Source organism: Perognathus longimembris, chromosome 11 (genome assembly GCF_023159225.1).
Source record: "Perognathus longimembris pacificus isolate PPM17 chromosome 11, ASM2315922v1, whole genome shotgun sequence".
In the NCBI taxonomy this organism is placed as follows: Eukaryota; Metazoa; Chordata; class Mammalia; order Rodentia; family Heteromyidae; genus Perognathus; species Perognathus longimembris.
The window spans coordinates 46,258,813-46,278,638 of record NC_063171.1 but is presented as its reverse complement, the minus strand read 5'-3'; the positions used below and the strand labels follow the sequence as shown (position 1 = coordinate 46,278,638).

General features: G+C 40.9%; 1 pseudogene; it reads right to left on the bottom strand.

Annotated features, from left to right (window-relative positions):
- Positions 1-17,038: 17,038 nt before the first annotated feature.
- On the bottom strand, positions 17,039-17,503 carry LOC125359736 (annotated as a pseudogene).
- Positions 17,504-19,826: the final 2,323 nt, after the last annotated feature.

Sequence of the window (19,826 nt, the reverse complement as noted above, 5' to 3'; positions counted from 1 at the left end):
TTTATTTGAGTTGCAATAATTTCAACATAAACCACAGTTATGTTGTAGTTTAATGGTAGAATACTACCATTAAACAATCACAAAGCCATGGACATATCCCCAGTATTGCAAATAAGTAAAATATAATAGTAATTTTAGAAATACAAGCCACTGCTTTCTATATTAGGTAGGATAGTTATCCTGACAGAAAGAGAGGAGAGATATTGAGAAAGAAAAACTGGGGGGAAAATTGACAGAGAAACATTTTCCCCTAGGTCTCTTATCTTCCTCATTTAAACCATTTCACCAGGACAAAGAGCATCCCAAATTTCTGAGAGTGGTGAGACAAGAATCACTGAGAAGCAGGGAGGAGCCAGATTTGTCATTGGATATCCTCAGTAAGAAACAGAAGATGAGGCCAGTGAGTGACATGATGCAAGTGTTGATTGTTAGCGACCAGCCGGGCGTGCTCTGCTGAAGACCTGGGAGTTCAAGAATATGAGTCATCTGGTTGTGACTGAATTGCATGTATGTATGTATTTACACTAGGGATTGAAGCCAGGGCCTCATTGTCTATCAGGTAAGCTATGTCTTAAACCCTAGCTAGTTTAAAATGTACTTAAAAACATATTACTATAAATTACTATAAATTACTATAAATTACTATACTACAAAGAAGTTTCCCTGTGACATTTATGACTTGCATATATGGTACTTTGATAAGTTCACTCCATCTTACTTACTCTTACTTAACCACTCTCTCTCTTTTCCCTCCTCTTCCAGTTTTTTGTGGGTTTATTGATATATGTATATATTTGTACGTATATGCATATATACACACGTATGGGATAAATATGTACATACATACACCTATATAGGAGATGCATACTCTACTTTCACCCTCCTCCCACCTCACTGGTTTCTCCACCAAACAGTTCCCCTTTTACAATCATATATATTATGTGTTAGTTTTCATCTAGATTCCTCAGATGAGCAAAACTGTAATATATGTCTTTCTGATTTGTCTCACTTAATGTGGTGATCTCCAATGGTTATTTTTTTGTTGTTTGTTTGTTTTTTGTGGGTCATGGTCTGTCCCTGAGCAATTCAGCTCAAGGCTAGCACTCTACCACTTCAGCCACAGCACCATTTCCAGTTTTTGGGTGGTTCATTGGAGATAAGAGTCTCATGGACTTTTCTGCCCAGGCTGGCTTTAAACTGTGATCCTTAGATCTCAGCTTGCTGAGTAGCTAGGACTACAGGCATGAGCCACCAGCGCCTGGCCATGTCATGCTTCTATATGGCTGAAAATATTCCATCATATGCAAGTATTTCTCTTGTATATTGGCTCAAATTCCTTTGACTATATGACCAAGAGTGGCACAGCGAGATGATATGATAGTCTTATTTGTAGTTTCTTGAGGAATACCCATACTGATTTCTAAAGCAATTGAACTAGTTGGAATTCTCACCAACAGCTTTTAAGGGTTCCTTTCCCACATTCTTACCAGTATCTGTGGCTATTCCTTTTCCTTTTCTTTCTTCATTTCTTTATTTTCAATGTGATGTACAAAGGGGTTACAGTTTCATATGTAAGGCAGTGTGTACATTTCTTATCCAACTTGTTACCTCCTCCCTCATTTTCCCGTCTCCTCCCTCCCCATTCCCCTCTTCCCCCATGAGTTGTACAGTTGGTTTACACCACATAGTTTTGTAAGTATTGCTGTTGCTTTGGTTTGTCTTTTTATCTTTTGTCTCTCAATTTTGGTATTCCTTTTCCCTTCCCTCGTTCCAATACACGTATATATAGTATCCAGGGTATTAAAATCAGTTACAGTGATAGTAGGATTAAAACCACGGGAAAGAAAAACAAAAGAAAAAGGGCATAATTTCGCATGACATGTTGAAAATAACAACAACAATGATATACCACTTGTTTCCATAACTTGAAGTTCATTTTGCTTAGCATCATCTTATGTGTTCATATGAACATAGCTATTGAGCTATTGTGATCTTCTGCTAGGACTATCCTAGATGTGTACTAATTATTCCCAATGAAGGAAACCTACTTATTTTCTTGATGAGATCATTCTGATTGGAGTGAGACAGAAGCTCAGTGCTTCGATTTGTATTTCATTTATGGCTAAGGATATGTTGAATGTTTCTTCCTGTATTTCTTGGTCCTTTGTTTTTTGTTTTCTTTTTTTTGAGGACTGTCCAGTTATTAGCTCTTTTGTAAATTAGAATACTTGTTCTTTACATTTTACTGTTTATATTTGGGCAGAATGTTATGTTACTTACATAACATGATGATTAACATATCTATCAGTTCATATAGGTACCCTTGCTTCCCCCAGAATAAGAACATCTATGATCTAGTTATTTATCAAAAAAAAAAATTCCAAATAGAATACATGAAAATTAACCAAGTTTTATATTATATCTTTGACTTGACTTGTACATCTTACTTACCTGCTGTGTGTGTGTGTATGTGTGTGTGTGTGTGCACGCGCGTGCGTGCACGAATTCTGGGGGTAGGGATTGAACTTAGGGTCTTTCCCATACTTGGCAAGTGCTCTGTCACTGAGCCTGCTACTTTCTGTTTTTTGTTGTTGTTGTTTTTTTTTTTAAAGAAAAGTGACCAGGATAAAATGGCGAAAAGACACATGAGATAGACAGAGTACCATCAAAGCATAATTTCCCAGAGCACATCCTGTGGGACATGAATTCCATGAACAACTCCATCTCTAAAGAAGCCTATAGGCAGGTAATCTCAGGAAAGCTTTTGCCAACGTGCATCACAGCCCCTTGCTGAGCTAACACCTGTCAGAGGCTCTCAGCTGCTCCTGAGTAAAGGAACCTCAGTTTTGTCACACTCAAGGCTTCCCAGACATTTTTTTTTTTTTTTGCCAGTCCTGGGCCTTGAACTCAGGGCCTGAGCACTGTCCCTGAACTTCTTTTTGCTCAAGGCTAGCACTCTACCACTTGAGCCACAGCGCCACTTCAGGCTTTTTCTGTTTTTTTGTGGTGCTGAGGAATCGAACCCAGGGCTTCATGCATGCCAGGCAACCACTCTACCGCTAAGCCACATTCCCAGCCCCTAGATATTTTTTTAAAATTTAAATTTTATTGTAAAGGTGATGTGCAGAGGGGTTACAGTCACAAAAATCAGGTAATTAGTATATTTCCTTTTGAACAGTGCTACCCCTTCCTCATTTTCTCCCACTTCCCCCCCTCTCTTCACTCCTTCCCCATAAAGTTATAAATTCCTTTTCCAACATAGTCTAGCAAGTATCACTGTTGAATTTGTTCACCCTTTGTTCCATCCTTTCTGTGATTCCCCATCCCCTCCCCAAAATCAGATTAGCTTATATGCAAGACAAAGGGTACAGAATAAAAAACAATGAAAAAAGAGAATAAACCAAAGGAAAAGAAGAAAGAAAAAAGAAAAAAGTGCAAACAGTACAATTAAAAAAAAACACCTCTTGTTTCCATTTCTTGGAGTTCATTTTGTGAAGCATAATTTTTTATAGTCATATGCACATACATTTATCATGGAAATTAATCCCCTACTGCACATGAAGTGGAAACGAAAAGAAATCCCTTTATTTGGAGTGAAATGCCATTTCAGTAGTCTCTGTCTTGGAAAGGGTTAATGTGATGGTCCTCTGAGATCTCCTTTTCTGTAAGATGCTGACTGACAGCCAGCCTTGTCTACCTACTGCTAGTGGGTGCTAAGGCCAGACCAGAACAGAAGATTAATAAGGAAGATTGAGTAAATTTAACATCCTGGTACACATGACCCCTGCTTCCTTTCACTGTCTCTATTAGGAACCCACATCCAGATAAATAAATGTCACACTGGGATTATTTCCCCTGTTCTGCTGAATAGGCCTAAAGATAAGGAAACATTCTTCCCAACATAATAAGCCATCAAAATACATTTATAACAAATCCCAGGTACACCAGTGTTATCTGTGCTGCTGACAATGGCCTTTCTTCCCACCTGTCTCCTTCATTATGTTTCCAACAAAGGAACTCCCGCTTTGGCTTGGCAAGAGATAGTATTTCGGCCCTTGGAGCTCTGACAATTGCACTCAGCCCATTTAATTACTTCCAGCACAAGCACAGGCTTTATTAACAGAGGTGGGATCAGCAAGGCCTTCCCTTAGGTCAAGGGAATGACGTTTAATGGAGGCTTATTTATAAGTAGCTAGGAGCATACCAAAGGGACAGGAGCAGTGGCCATTTAATTTCTTATGAATGATGTCAAGAAATCAGGATTCCATCTACCCAAGAGCCTCCAGAATTGACAACCTTCCCCCCCTTTCCAAAAATATACAACAGAATAAAAACGATTGTAAAAGAACATTTCTAGGTCTTATTTATAGGTTAAGAATATTTAAAATACACGCCCCTCCCCTCCCCACCCCCCCCACCCCCCGCCGAGCTAGAAGAATACTTGTGCTTGCTTGTTTGCTTTCTTTCTTTCTCTCTTCCTTTTTTCCTTTCTTGCTTTCTTTTTTGTCAGTCCTAGGGCTTAAATTCAGGACCTATCCCTTGGCTTCTTTTGCTCAAGGCTAGCACTCTACCACTTGAGCCACAGCACCACTTCTGGCTTTTTTCTGTTGATGTGGTACTGAGGAATCGAACCCAGGGCTTCATGCATGCTAGGCAAGCAATCTACCACTAAGCCACATTCTCAGCCCCAATATTTATATTTCCAAATCTACACATTGCTCTCTCTGGCTGAACCCAGCCCTAGCACCACCTGCCTCAACACACCAGTGTACAAAGGAACCCTCACCTCCCCAACCCCAGAGCACCTTTCAACACCATTACCAAAGGAAGCCCTAGTTGTTTTTCTTTTTATTTTTTGCCAGTCTTTGGGCTTGAACTCAGGGCCTGGGCACTGTCCCTGAGCTTCTTTTGCTCAAGGTTAGCACCTTACCACTTGAGCCACAGCGCCACTTCTAGCCTTTTCTATTTATGTTGTGCTAAGGAATCAAACCCAGGGCTCCATGCATGCTAGGCAAGCACTAAGCCACATTCCCAGCCCAAGGAAGCTCTAGTTGTAAAGTCAGGATTTAAGGCATTGGATGTCAATGTTCCTATCTACACCTTGTTGGCTTCCTTTGCTGTGAAAGGACTATCCCCCAGAGAAACTCCAAAGGGAATCATTGGGGATCCACTCATCTTTAAGCCTTTTGTTTGGGTCCACTTGGGTGGGTAGCTAAAGAAATGTGACTAGAGGGAGAACCAGGAGTTGAAGCTAAGCATTGTGTTCTTGTTCCTCAAGCAAAAACAGTTGCTGGAAAGGAAGCCAGGCACTTGGGGCTCACACCTGTAATCCTAGCTACTCAGAAGAAGGCTGAGATCTGAGAATCATGGTTCAAAGCCAGCCTGAGCAGGTAAGTCTGTGAGACTCTTATCTCCAATGAACTACCTGAAAACTGGGAGTGGTGCTGTGGCTTAAAGTGGTAGAGCAGTAGCCTTGAGCAAAAGAGCTCAGGGACAGCGCAAAAAAAAAAAAAGAAAGGAAAGCTCAAGAAAGACATGGCCATTTATTTTTAAGTTGGAAAACTTCTTTAATGAAGCATAGACTTCTGTTTTCATGGTAAAGTGTAATAAGGGAAGGCCTAATAGTTCTGAGCTCTAAATAAACATGCAAAAGGTTCTGCACTCATCCAAGTTTTGTCTGATGACCTCATCAAGACAGCAGACAGGGAGGGTGTGGGAGTCTCCTGAGAATAGCACATCAGACACTCGTTGCTACAAACACCATTTTTCCTCAGAGATAGCTGTTTACCCACTTTGTACCAGGCCAAAGAACTAGAGCAAAGGAATTCTGGAAATTCTAGAAAACCTTTCTCCCAATAAGTAGGGAATTGGAAGAGGAAATTCGGTGGCATGATTGGACCTTGTTTTCTTAGCCCAGGGAGACATTGAAGTAGAGGTTCAGACCCAAGCTGTAAGCCTTATCACTGGCTGCCCACTGGGCAGGGTCTCTTCCACCCTCACTTGACAGGACTGCTAATACCACAGCTACCATGCCTTAGAGCCACTGAGGGGAGGGGTGGTCATATGAGGAAAGAGGAAGAATCTAAGAGAGAATAGACAGGATATAGCTTCCTGAGCATGGGTCAGCTCTCTAATGAGTCAAGTTTCTCTTCTTCTTTCTCCTTCTCTCTCCTCTTCACCCTTCTCCTTCCTGTCACTACTATCCTTTTTCCTCCTGTCCTCTCTTTTCCTTCTCTTCTCTTTGTTTTCCTTCCTTCCTTCCCTTCTTTTTCTTTCTTTTTTCCTTTCTCCCAGCTTTTGTTCCCTCTTAGCCAGTTTCTGTCCTTTTCTTATTAAGTCCCCTTCATTTTCAATACCCCATTTATACTGTTAGCCTACCAAAAATTGTGAAACTGTGTCACGAGAGAGCTCAGAAGCAGTGAGGACAAACTGTTTCAATTGTTGATCATCATGGAAGCACAATGCTGTAGCACACACACACACATACACACATACACACACACACAGCAGTAGATTGGGCTCCAGGTTCAAGGAAACAGGACTGGTACCTAGGATATATAATATGTTTCCTTTGTGGGACTTTTCCAGAGGTTCACAGGCCAATTCAGAGAAGTCTGATGTCATGCTGGTGGTGGGGGAATAACCCAGATGCTCTGCACTAATCCTGTTACATCAGTTTTATTGCCTGTAATTATCCTGAGAAGGGGATGACTGGACTGGAGGCCCATCAGTAATCATAGGCTAGGGAGAAGGGACTTTTGCTAGAGAAGTTAATGGGTGCCCTTGCATGGATGATGTAAACCTATATTCCACAAAATGAATCAGCTGGCAAAGTCTGTTGGTTGGTCCTCAGCAATGTTTGAAATCATCCATCCCTTTGTTTTCTTTCTGTGTCTCTGCTGGTGCCCCAATTCAGAGCCTGTGACCTCAATTACCATCATCTCCCAGTTTCCATCCCTCTTGGAGCTGCCCTTTCCAACTCCAATGGCCTGTTTTAGGTGGAAGTTGAGTGTTCTAAGGGAAAACAATCCTATCACATTATCTCCGCCAGGCACCTACAGAAAACAGCTTATTCTGTTGTGGTCATGCATGTGTCCCAGTAGTCTACCCTCATCTGCTCTTTCTAGACAGATCTCTACTCCTCTCATGGACAACCATACCTGATCATCAGTTACTCACTGGACATGATGGCATTTCATTGTTACTATAAATTTCAAAAAAGTCAACTGCAGCACCTGTGACTTTTGACTACCTAATCTTCCACCTAATCTTGCCCCTGAGCATTTTCCTCATGAGTAATGTCCCCCTTCTCTGACTCAGGACAGCACTCAGGAAGACTATCTCCCCACTGGGACATGTTGGTCTGGTCTCAGCTAATAGTACATTGAAGACAGGGTTCATTTCTATTTCATTCATTCTTTTAAAAAAAACTCCCACTGTATCTTACATAGAAATAAGCTGAATATATGAGTTTATAGACTGAATGAGTAAAAACAATAGTCGCTGGGACTTATAAGTTAAACTAGACGATAAGAGGATAAAACTCAGGAGAGGGCATAGACATAAACTACATATGCAACCAAATCTAACAGTCCATCTCAGCAAACAGCCACACTGCAAAGTGTGTGAAAGCAAGGAGGTAAACAGACAGTGAGTGAAGCCATTGAGACTAAAGGGGATGTCTGACTCAGGGGTGGGGGTAGGAGGGGAAGCAAAAGGCAAGCAGCCTATTCTGTGTTGAATGCCACCTGCATGCTGTGTTACAAGTTGGCTCACTCAGTTCTTAGTCACACCTTAATGACACAAAAGAACTCTGTGTAGGGTCACACTGCTTGAGAGAAGTGATCAGGACTCATCCAGTTCTTCAGAGCCCCCAAGCCCATGTCTAGGCCAAGGCACTTCCCTTCCCGACAGACAGTCCTTCATGGAAGATCTTCGTTGTATCAAATCTGCTCTCCTGATATCATAAAAGAGGAAGGAAAGTGCTTCATCATTGTCATTATTATTATTATTATTACACTTATTATATCTTAGTTGTTTATAGTGCTTTAAAAAGAAACATATGCTTCAACATGTCATCTCTTGCCTTGTCCAAATTGTAGTAGGGCACCCCAGTCTTCTGCTTTTCCTGTGGCTCTCTTCCCTGGAGCTTAGCCCCTGACTCCTGATTCTGGTTTGACTGATGGGACTCTGCTTTGTTCTCATAATTCTATGTTGCTCCTCTCTCAGCACATTCTTTTTATGTATGTACAGATCCTTTGTGAAGGACTTGCCTCTCCCCTCTAGGCCCGTTCTTTCTATGTATTCAAAGACGGAATATGAAGGATTGACCCACACACAGTTTTCCCAGGCCCATGCAGGCATCAGGTAAAACCCCAGGTATGCGCTGACCTGCATCAGGTAAAACCCCAGGTATGCGTTGATGTGCAGGCAGGGCAATTCACCTAAGCCCAGCTGTAAGCAATCCGTTGTGGGCCCAAGGACAAGCCACCAACTTCCTAGACCTAGTGGCACTTTCATTAACCTCTGTCTCATTTCTCAGACCCCTTATAAGCCTGGTCCCAAATTCACCCCCTCGCACAACCTCCAAACCTGCGGGAAGGTCCGTGCCCCTGGCTGTCCCTCAATAAACAGTCCTCGCCTGTTGATGATCAAGGCCAGCCTATTCCTTTTCCATTCTCCTCCATTTTCCCAACAGACACTCTGTTCCCCTGAGGCTTGTGTCCTTCTTTCTATTTGTTTTGCTTTTTTGTTTGAATTTGTACCAGGGTTTGAAACTTTTTTGTTTGCTTGTTCAACCCATGTCCTATCCCTTGATCCACACCTTCAGCCCATCTTTTTTCTTTGCTGATTATATTGGCAGTAGAGTCTCAGTGTCTTTTCTAACCCAGGCTGGCTTTGAGTCATGAACCTCAGGACCTCAGCTTCCTCAACAGCTAAGATTACAGATTTGAGCCAGCAGAGCCCAGCTGTTGTTTGTGTTTTAACAGAACAGGACAGAACTGTTTGTATTTATATATGATTCGTTAATGCGGCACTTTGGTCATGACTTCTCCAGAACACTGGTTGCTATTTGCTCTGATATTTTCCTCCAAATGTAAGCCAGTTTCCAAAGCTAAAACCCAATGGTTATCTTATTATAGTCTGAGTCTTAAATGTCTTGCAAAGACCCATGTACTGAGGGCTTGGTCACTAGCTTGTGGAACCTTTAGGCAGTGAAACCTAGAGGCAGGAAAGAGAAAAGGAAGGAAGGGAGGAAGGAAGGAAGGAAGGAAGGAAAGAAGGAAGGAAGGAAGGAAGGAAGGAAGGAAGGAAGGAAGGAAGGAAGGAAAGAAGGAAGGAAGGAAACTGAGGTGTGCCCTTGAAGGAGATACTAAGATCCCAGTTACTTTCTCTCTATGTCTCTGTGTCTGTCTGTCTGTCTGTCTCTCTCCTGGTGACAATGAGATGAACGTCCTCCTCCACCATAGACTCCACTATGATTTGCTGCCACAGACCCAAACTAACATGGCCTGGAGACCATGGAACCTCTAAAACTGTTAATTAAAACAAACCTTTCCTCCTTGTGAGTGGATTTTCTTAGGTATTTTATCACAATGATGAAAAGCATAACATTAAGCAGGAAACACTTAGGCAGAAAGTGTCACTTAAATTCAGTTATTCAATCAACAAAAACAAAACAAAATTTGAACATGCTTAGTTAAGTTTGCTTTTTAAAAAAAGAGTGGGTGATAGGTGTCAATGATTCACACCTGTAATCCTAGCTATTCAGGAGGCTGAGATCTGAGGAGGAAGTTCAAAAGCCAGACTGGGCAGGAAAGTTTGTGAGATTCTTATCTCCAATTAGCCAGCAAAAATCCAGAAGTGGAGTTATAGATCAACTGGTAGAGGGATAGCCTTTAGCAAAAAGCTCAGGGACAGTGCCCAGTTAAAGCCCCAGGCCTGGTACCAAAAAAATTAAATTAATAAAAGAAGTGTGGGATGAGTAGCAGACACAGCACTTGCTGAACACCCACTTGCTTGTAGAGGCTGTTAGGGGAGATATTACCTCCAAAGAAGACACATGTCTATAAGAGAGCTGTACAGCATGGAGAAAGGGCACACCTGGGATGCTGGCCCATGCTTTTATTGTAAGACAGCCTAGGAGTGGCCAGAAGAGAAAGGATTAGAAGAGCTAAAGCAGAAACAGAAGAGAAGATCAGGCTTGAGGAACTGAGAGTTGTATAATCCAACCCCAGACTTTTAAATTATATTTAGGTCATTTCAGTGGAGTTCAAACACATCGTAAGAGTTGAAAGGACATGACACTCATTACAAAGCTATTAGGACACTGATGTTCCAACCATGCCCCGTAATAGCTTTGTGACTGTAGGCCAGCCTTGTAAATGCTCATACTTTTCCTACCTCCATCTCCCTAATGCTGGGATTAGAGGCATGCACCACCATCACATCAAGAATAACTACAAAAGTTTGGGGACTGGGAATATGGCCTAGTGGTAGAGGGTGCTCGCCTCGCATACACAGAGCTCTGGGTTTGATTCCTCAGTAGAAAAAGCCACAAGTGGCACTGTGGCTCAAGTGGTAGAGTGCTAGCCTTAAAAAGAAGCCAGGGACCGTGCTCAGGCCCTGAGTTCAAGTCCCAGGATTAGCAAAAAAGAGAAAGTTTTGTATGTTTATCTCACGTTAGTGGGGTTTAAGTCAGGCAGGTACTTGAACTACATACCTAGTTATTTTTGCTTTTGTTATTTTTCATAGCAGGTCTCACACTTGGACTATGACTCTTCTACTTAGACTTTTGGTATAGCTGGAATGACAAGTGTACACCACTGCATTCAGCTTTTTATTGGGTAAGTCTTGAAAACTTTGTGCCCAGGCTATCCTCAAACACAACTCTCCTGATCTGCATCTTTACATCTAAAATTGTAGGCATGAGCCTTCATGCCTTTAGTAACCTTAACTACAAAACTTTTAAGAGAAGACCTCGGATACTGCTTTCCTTTCTTTACTCTAGAGCTTTTCTTCTTCTAACATATTTTCTCAACTCTTTGGCTGCCTCTTTGCATAATTACTCCCATATTTCAAAATGATCTGCTTATACTCTCAGTCTCAATTTATGTATTATGGCCAACACTGGTGACTTCTTATGGGACATAAGGATTTACATTTTTATCTTAACAACTGCCACTGTATCTTCTCTAAGTCTCTTTTTTTTTTCTTTTGCCAGTCCTGGGCCTTGGACTCAGGGCCTGAGCACTGTCCCTGGGTTCTTTTTGCTCAAGGCTAGCACTCTGCCACTTGAGTCACAGCGCCACTTCTGGCCATTTTCTGTATATGTGGTGCTGGGGAATCGAACCCAGGGCTTCATGTATATGAGGCAAGCGCTCTTGCCACTAGGCTATATCCCTAGCCCCTTCTCTAAGTCTCAAATTAGAATAAAATTGCATTTCTTAGCTAAAGCAAAATCTGTTAGACATGATAATTGCAAAAAATTCCTTTCTGCTTAGACAAGTAATACCATATAATTAAGTTTAGTTTTGTTGCTTTTATATCATTAGTAATCAGCTATCTTTGATTTTGTTGTTCTCTGTTTTCTATATTATATATTATGCTTCCTTCTATAATTTTTCATTAACTATGTCAAATAATCTATGAAGTCTCTTGGTTTTCCCTAAACTTCCCTGCGTTGTTTTTGACTTTGTTTTTGTGCCAGTCCTAGAGCTTGAACTCAGGGCCTGGACACAGACCCTGAGTTATTTCTGCTCAAGGCTAGCACTTGAGCCATAGCTCAAGCTTTTTAGTTAGTTGAGCCATAGTTCCAGCTTTTTTGATAGTTTATTGGAGATAAGAGTCTCATGGACTTTCCTGTCTGGGCTGGCTTCAAACTACCATCCTCAGATCTCAGCCTCCTTAGTAGTTACAATTACAGGCATGAGCTACCAGCACCCAGCCCCTGAAGCCTTTTTAATTATCTTGTCTCAATATTGCTGGTTACTTTCTGGACCTAGTCACATCTGTTATCCACATACTTATCCCAGTAACTATCCTGGGAATTCTCCCTTCTATAGTAGCCTCTATTTTTCTGGTTTTCATGCCTTGCTGGCTTTTGATGTACTCTTCCATTGAAAGAAGTAATGTCCCTGTGCTCAGGGGCTTTATGAATGTAAGGGCTCAGACGTAGAATTCTGAGCTTTAGCTCATCTGAAGACATCTTTATTCTCTCATCAGTGTCACAGTGGATACATAGCTTGGCCAGGTATTACATCACAGGAGTGGATGATAGTTTGGCTGGATATACCATGGCACATGGAAAAGCCTTTAGAACATTGAAAACATCGTGTCACTGTCACCTAACTTCTTGTTTCTCTAAGTAATCCAATGCCATTCGACTCCTAGATCTCACATGCCATTTTTTCTTCTTCCTCAAGAAGTCTATTTTAGTATCTTCCCTTCACTGGTGGTAGTTTAATTCATTTGTGAGCATCCTTTGACCATATTGCAGTTTGGATCTTAAACATCTCCAAAGACTGATGTGATGAAAGCTTGGACTCCAGCTGATCGGGTTTTAGGAGGCAAGGCTTCATTGGTGGAATTAGGTTATCTTGTGCCCTTGAAATATATATTGGCATTCTGGGCCCTTCTTGTTCCTCTTTGCTTCTGATCACCTTCAGATGAGTTAGTTGTGCTTTGATCATGTTCTCTGCCATGGTGTTCCTCCTTACTATAGGCCCAAAGCAATGGAATCAGCTGGTAGTGCTCTGAAACTTCTGAACCCATCAGCCCAAATCAACCTCATTTTAAGCTGATTTTCTGAAGTCCTTTTTCAGAGCATCAGAAAGATGACTAGCATCACATTTTATTTGTTATTCATTCATCTTGATGGGCCCTTTCCATGCAGAAACACTCATGAGCTTATGGACTTTATTATACCTATTATTTCTCTGATCGTTTGTTCCCTTGTGTTTGAAAAAATATTTTGCCAGTTTCAACAACAACAACATAGCACTTTTTAAAATTTAGGTTTTAACGTGACTAAGTTTTCAACTCCAAAAGTCAGTAGATTACTATTACACAAATAATACATGTGTTGATTCATCTTGTACATGACTCAAATGATACAAAAATATTATGAACAAGCTATGAAAGTCTTTCTCTTCCTCCTCTATTCTTAATCCCTTTTTCAGCTGAAAATGTGCTATACATTGTTTCAACCACCTTAATTGGTTTTGCATGCATGCATTTGCATGGAACCATACGATACATCTAACTTTGTATTTGGCATTTTTCTGTTATCAATAAACTCTTCATAGTTTTGATGTCTGCCGCTAGGTACATTGTTTTACAAAGAATTACACAGATTTAGTCAAGCATATATCTGAATAGATTTTTTGGCCTTTCCTGAGGATACTTAAGGGCAGGTCCCATATTAAAAATACTCAGCTCTTAAAATAATATTTTAGTACAAACTATCATACATTTGGATGGAATGTAGTCCAAAATCTGACTTGTTTTACTGGATTATAAGTCAAAATTATTAAATAGCTAAATAAGAGACAGAAGGGAAAACCAACGCTGTGAGAGGCAGGAGAAAGACACGTTTTATGGTTTACGTGAAACATAGAATTATGGTCAAGAAATGGTACTGTGCACGGGGGCATATCTCTGTGTTGTTGAGAAGGTAGCTTATCACAACCCTGACCATGCTTTATTGGGGACTGGTGATTCTGAAAATATGTCTATCCTATGATGTAGGCAGTTTCACCCCCAGCAAAGAGGCAAGAAATATAACCATGATAATAGTAATGAGATTTGTAGAGCACTTTGTAATTACACAGCCTTTCGAATGGATTACCTCATTTGCCATGTATGATGCATTGTAATAACCAGGCAATTTGTCCTCATGGCGCCCATCAGCCACATTAATTGTGAATGCTCAGCATTTGGTATTGTGTGGGCCCACCTTCCAGTAAGACAGATGTAACAAGTTTTTGGTTAATCCTGTTGTCAGATCAAGGTACAGAGTGAGGGAGGGAAGGGGGAAGAAAGAGAGGGGTAAGGAGAAAGGGAGACAGAATTAGAGAGGGAGGGGGAAAGGGTAGAAGAGGGAGAGGCAGAGAGAGAGAGAGAGAGAGAGAGAGAGAGAGAGAGAGAGACTGAGATCCCATTCTCATTGGCTAGAAAACTGCCCCTCTCAGCCTCATGTCTTCAAGTTCTCTTCAACCCAATAGCACCAACCTGGAGAACAAGCGTTTACACATGGCCTATTAGAGACCAATTGGGACTGGCCTTGTGACTTTGAGCCACAACTTAGCCTAGTTTAGTCTCAGTTTTCCACTAGCAATTGCCCTATATAGTATTGTTGCTTTGATTAAACATGGCAAAAGCAACGTATTTGGCCCAGAGGTAAAATATCTAAGTTAGTGATAACCTAGAGAACTGTCTTTTGTGCAATCTGACTACCAGAAGGAAGCACATATATTTCCTTTTCCCTGGTTGTTTGAGGGATTTTCTTCTTTCAAGGAATACTGACAAAGAGACTTGTGCCTATTTTACTAGGTCCTGTAGGGGCTGGAGAAGAAGACTGAAGTCACCAGTAGTGACAGGAGGGTGGGGTAGGGAAACTGTTGGCATAGGAGAAAGTGAATTTGACCCATTTCAATGGAAAATCAATTGTGCTCAGGCATTAAGACTGCTTAGTATCAAAATGGAATCTACAATTAATGAGCATAGACTCATAATCTTCCAGATTGATAAACTCTAAGTCTTAACCACTCTAAGTCTTAAGGGGTTTGGGTGACACAAGTTCCAGCTTAATCTTACTGAATAGCTGCCTGGCTGTTAATGGTCCTTGGGCTAAGGGTCCAGGTACTCCTGGGATCTGTCTCTAGGAGGAAGGATGATTCAGGAGAAATGATTCACCAGGGTAATTTGTACTAACAGTCATAAGCTGCCTGGATGTTTTCCACTTACACTTTGTCCCCATTTTTACTGACATTTTTCTGTTTTTTTGTTTTGCTTTTGTTTTGTTTTTTTGCCTTTCTTTCAAAGCATTTTAGATTGGGACAGAAGGGAGACAAAAAAATAGTGGAGATAATAGCTCAGGGATATCTAGCCTTCAAATATACAGTAAGCAGAAGATGATTGGCTGGGTCTGTTGGTTTTGGTGACCAGCTTTGTTAGTATGAGGTGCTTTACAACATTATTGCTGATTTATGATTATCTCTATCAGGCAAAAGGTTATGATCTGGCTAAAGGGGAGAAAAAAACCATAAAGGTGATTTTAGTTGGCTTTCTTGGACTTCAATGATAAAGGAAGGCCAATGGTATACACTAATACATCTTAATGATCTATTGATATATGTAAAAGATACAATTGTCATTCCACTTAATAATGCAAGTTCAAGGAAATAGGCCCACAATATTAGCTAAGTTTTCTTGTTTATTAAGGTGTGTAAGCTATCATTAAATGATCAATTTTCTATTTTTTCTCTAGAAAAGTTACTCTAATTGAATGAGGGTTTTTTTTTCCCCAAATTGGAGTTGGTCTATCATTGGGTGATACATAATGATTAAATGAGTTAATAAGCTTCAGCCCTAATAGGTTTGAGTGTTTGAAAGGAAAATAGCATGGCTGATAAGATTTCACTAAATAAATCCATTATCAATCTGCCATTCCACAGACATAAAAAAAAGGCTTTATTGTCAGTAGGCTATAAAATAATGCTCCAGGCAGTTCTAATTATTGTTTGCTATTTCTGTATTCAACTAATGTTTGTTCAATCTTATAAGTCACACTTTCAAAAAACTCAACTTGGGTGGATTTTGGAGACAACTTAGCACAGCAACATTCCATTTATTCTGAGAAATGTACACATGTCACTGAGGAAGTAAGGTTTAGTGAAGTTTCCCTTTTAATGTAGGGACTCTTCACTTAGGGTCCTTGACTTTGATCACAGAATAAGAATTTCTGGATAAGTCATAATAGTAAGAAAACTTGGCAGAGCTTTATTAAGTAAACAAGCAGGCAAACAGACAAAAAAGCAGACAAACACACAAAAGGGCAGGGCCACACAGAGTGTGGGTGCCCTCATAGGGAGTGACAGAGAGAGATGCAGACAAACACATAAAGACACACACACACACACACACACACACACACACACACACACGGAGACATCCAGAGAGACACAGAGAGATACACATACGCAGAACCACATAGCTCCTTGTGCTGTTGGAGTAGTTATAGGGTAAAGGCAGGGGGTCTAGCTTCAAAGTTATTGGTGTTACTTTCTGAGTTTCCAGGTAAGAAGGCCTCCTGCATTTTGGGGCAGTGGCTTAAGTTTTCTTCAGGAAAGCATATATCCTGTCACTTGTTAATTCTTGGGCGAGAAATGCTTCCCATAGGAAGTGATGCATCCTGTTGTCTCTCTCTGAAGCAAAGGTGGCACTTCTATGTTTCCGTTTTGTTTTTTTTGGATGTAAAACATTTAATTTAAAAATGTTGACACTACAATATATAAAATAGCTATTATAAATGCACATAGTGTATTCTATAGCTGCCAGGTTTACTTTTTTTTTTTCTTAAGGAAACTGTAAGTTACACTGTGGTTAAGACATGTATCTTCACCCTTGAAAAAGCCCACATTCTATCACAGTGATGTATGGTCAGACTTAACAGCCCCAATTGTTAAACACTTGGATCAAGTCATAACCAGTTTTATTGCAAAAGGACCCTGTACACATTTATCAACTCTAGTACCTTAATAGCTACCCAACAAGTCATTAACATACAGAAACATGCATCATGAGAAGCAAGAAGTATCACCCATCCCTTCTGCATATTAGCAACTTGTCACTCCTGAGCCCAGTGCGCACCACTGAGATCTGTGAACACTTTCCCATTCATCCTGAGTGGAAGATGGAATGACTTTAAGTACAAATGCAACGTATTATAAACAAGTTCTTACCAAAAAAAAAGTCACAAATTAAACCAAAGTACTTTACAGAATTTACTACAAAACGCCATAAAAACTGCCTTCGCCTAAGCTCTCTGTCTCCGTATCCGGCGAGCCAACTGGATGTCTCTGGGCATGATGGTGACTCTCTTGGCGTGGATGGCACACAGATTGGTATCTTCAAACAAAGCATACCACCAGGTATGCTTCACTAGCCTCCTGAAGCGCACCGATGGCAGCACCCTGAAACCTCAGGCCTGTTTTAAAATCCTGAGCGATCTCTCTCACCAACCTCTGGAAAGGCAGCTTCCTGATGAGCAGCTCAGTGGATTTCTGATAACGACGAATCTCTCGAAGAGCCCCAGTGCCGGGCCTGTAGCGCTGGGGCTTCTTCACCCCGCCGGTAGAGGGCGCGCTTTTCCGGGCAGCCTTCCGGCCATGCTTGCGCGTGGCCTTCTTCACCGGTGGATTTACGAGCAGTCCGCTTGGTTCGAGCCATTTTCTCTCACCCAAAGCCGAAGTCTCAGGCCGCTCCTCGAACCACCTCGCTGCCGCTGTTCCTCAGTGAAGAGGTGCAGTTGGCGAGCTCAGGGACAATAGTATCCCAATGAACGACCCAACCGCTCTGCTGGCACTTCTCTTTCTAAATTCCATATTTCTGAGTTGCCTTCACCAGGCCTCAGTTTCCTTAAGTTATCCTGATTCACACACACTTACTTCCCTTAGCTAATCATTTCCCTCTTTATATTTTTATATAACTAGATACATATCAACTTATAGATAACTCTCTCTCTCTCTGTATATATGTATATATGTCATGTGCTTATCATGTTAAAATAGTCACTTTCTACATTATTACAGATCAAAGAAATCAAAAGAAAGATAGATGGAAAAACCATTCATATTTTTTTCCAATTTACATTATTGATTTTGGTTTAAACATATGGAACACGGGTCTTCATCATGACTGGAAAGAAGCAAAGCTCATCAGATGTGAATGGCGATTGGATTAGTTATGGTCAGAATATGGATCAAAACATGAGAAGAAGGGCTGGGGATATGGCCTAGTGGCAAGAGTGCCTGCCTTGTATACATGAGGCCCTGGGTTCGATTCCCCAGCACCACATATACAGAAAACGGCCAGAAGTGGCGCTGTGGCTCAAGTGGCAGAGTGCTAGCCTTGAGCAAAAAGAAGCCAGGGACAGTGCTCAGGCCCTGAGTCCAAGGCCCAGGACTGGCCAAAAAAAAAAAAAAAACCATGAGAAGGAGAGGTAGAGACAGATAGGCAGATAGACACAGACATGGGTGCATACAAACACACACACACACACACACACACAAAACAAAGACAGAGATATGAGTGACCGTGTGAGGTGTGGTAAAGTCAATGAAGAGAGAGAAATCCCCTGTCCTCCGTCTCTAATCCCACAACTTCCAGACTACAGACTACAGTTCCATACTCTTGCTTAGACCAAGTGATGAACAACTCATGGGGGGGGGGGGGAGGGAAAGGGGGAGGGGGAACGAGGGATGAGGTAACAGTACAAGAAATGTATCCAATGTCTAAGGTATGAAACTATAACCTCCATGTAATTCAGTTTGATTAAAAAAAAATCTACTGTGTATCCTGGCTCCATCTCTTGTTCACATTAGATTTTCCTGCACACAATAGTATTAGAAACAGTGGCGAAACATCCCATGAATATTGTTTTCATAACACTAAGAAGTAAAAAAAAAAAAAATCCTCAAGTCCAATCACTGTAAACTCAGGACTGGTTTTATTTTTTTCCCACTTCAACATTTCTAAGTAGTTCATTCTCTCTACTGGGTATTAAAAAATCATGACAGATTTGGTTGATCAAAAAATGAATCATGGGCTGGGGATATGGCCTAGTGGCAAGAGTGCTTGCCCCATATACTTGAGGCCCTGGGTTCAATTCCCCAGCACCACATACATAGAAAATGGCCAGAAGTGGTGCTGTGACTCAAGTGGCAGAGTGCTAGCCTTGAACAAAAAGAAGCCAGGGACAGTGCTCAGGCCCTGAGTCCAAGTCCCAGGACTGGCCAAAAAAATAAGAATAAAAATAAAAATAAAATAAGTGCTTTATTAAAAAAAATGAATCATAGGGAGGAGGTAACAAATTCCATAAGAAATGTACTCACTGTCTTACCTATGAAACTGGAACCCTGTGTACTTCACTTTGACAATAAAAAAAAACTTCATTAAGCAAACAACAACAACAACAGCAAAAAGAAAGACCAAGTGATTAATTTCCTTTAATCCACTGCAAAGATGGTAATACTAAGTTAATCATAAGGGCACATGTGCTGTTTGTGCCTGGGTTCTAGGAAAATCCTTTCAACCTCATGTAAATCTGGGTTTTTAAAAAACAATTAAAAAATTTAAAACCTAGTCTCTCTTTTTGGAGCCCTCAATTAAATTTCTTACTTTTTATCTCTTATTTTTCTTCCTCTTCCACCTTCTGGTGTATTCTCGTTAGCATTTTCTTAGTAACTGTTGAAATCAATATACAGATTTTTTTTGGTGTGTTCTTACTTTCTCTTTATCACATGCTCTGCTCCTGTTTTCAAAAGCATCTCTTCATGAATACACTATTTTATGTCTCTGAGACTCAGAATTTCTTAATAACGTTTGACATGTTATTCCTCTGCCTCATTTTCTTAGTTTATTTCCTGTCATAATTCAGGATACTATAAGGAACTATCACAACCGGGTGGCTTATAAACAACATAATTTGATTTCTTATTTGCTGTGGAGGCTGAGGTTCTAAATCATAGATCGTTGTCAAGGCCAGATTGTGATGAGGTCCCTTTTCTGGCTTGTAGGCTGAAGGCTTATTGGTTGTATTTTCA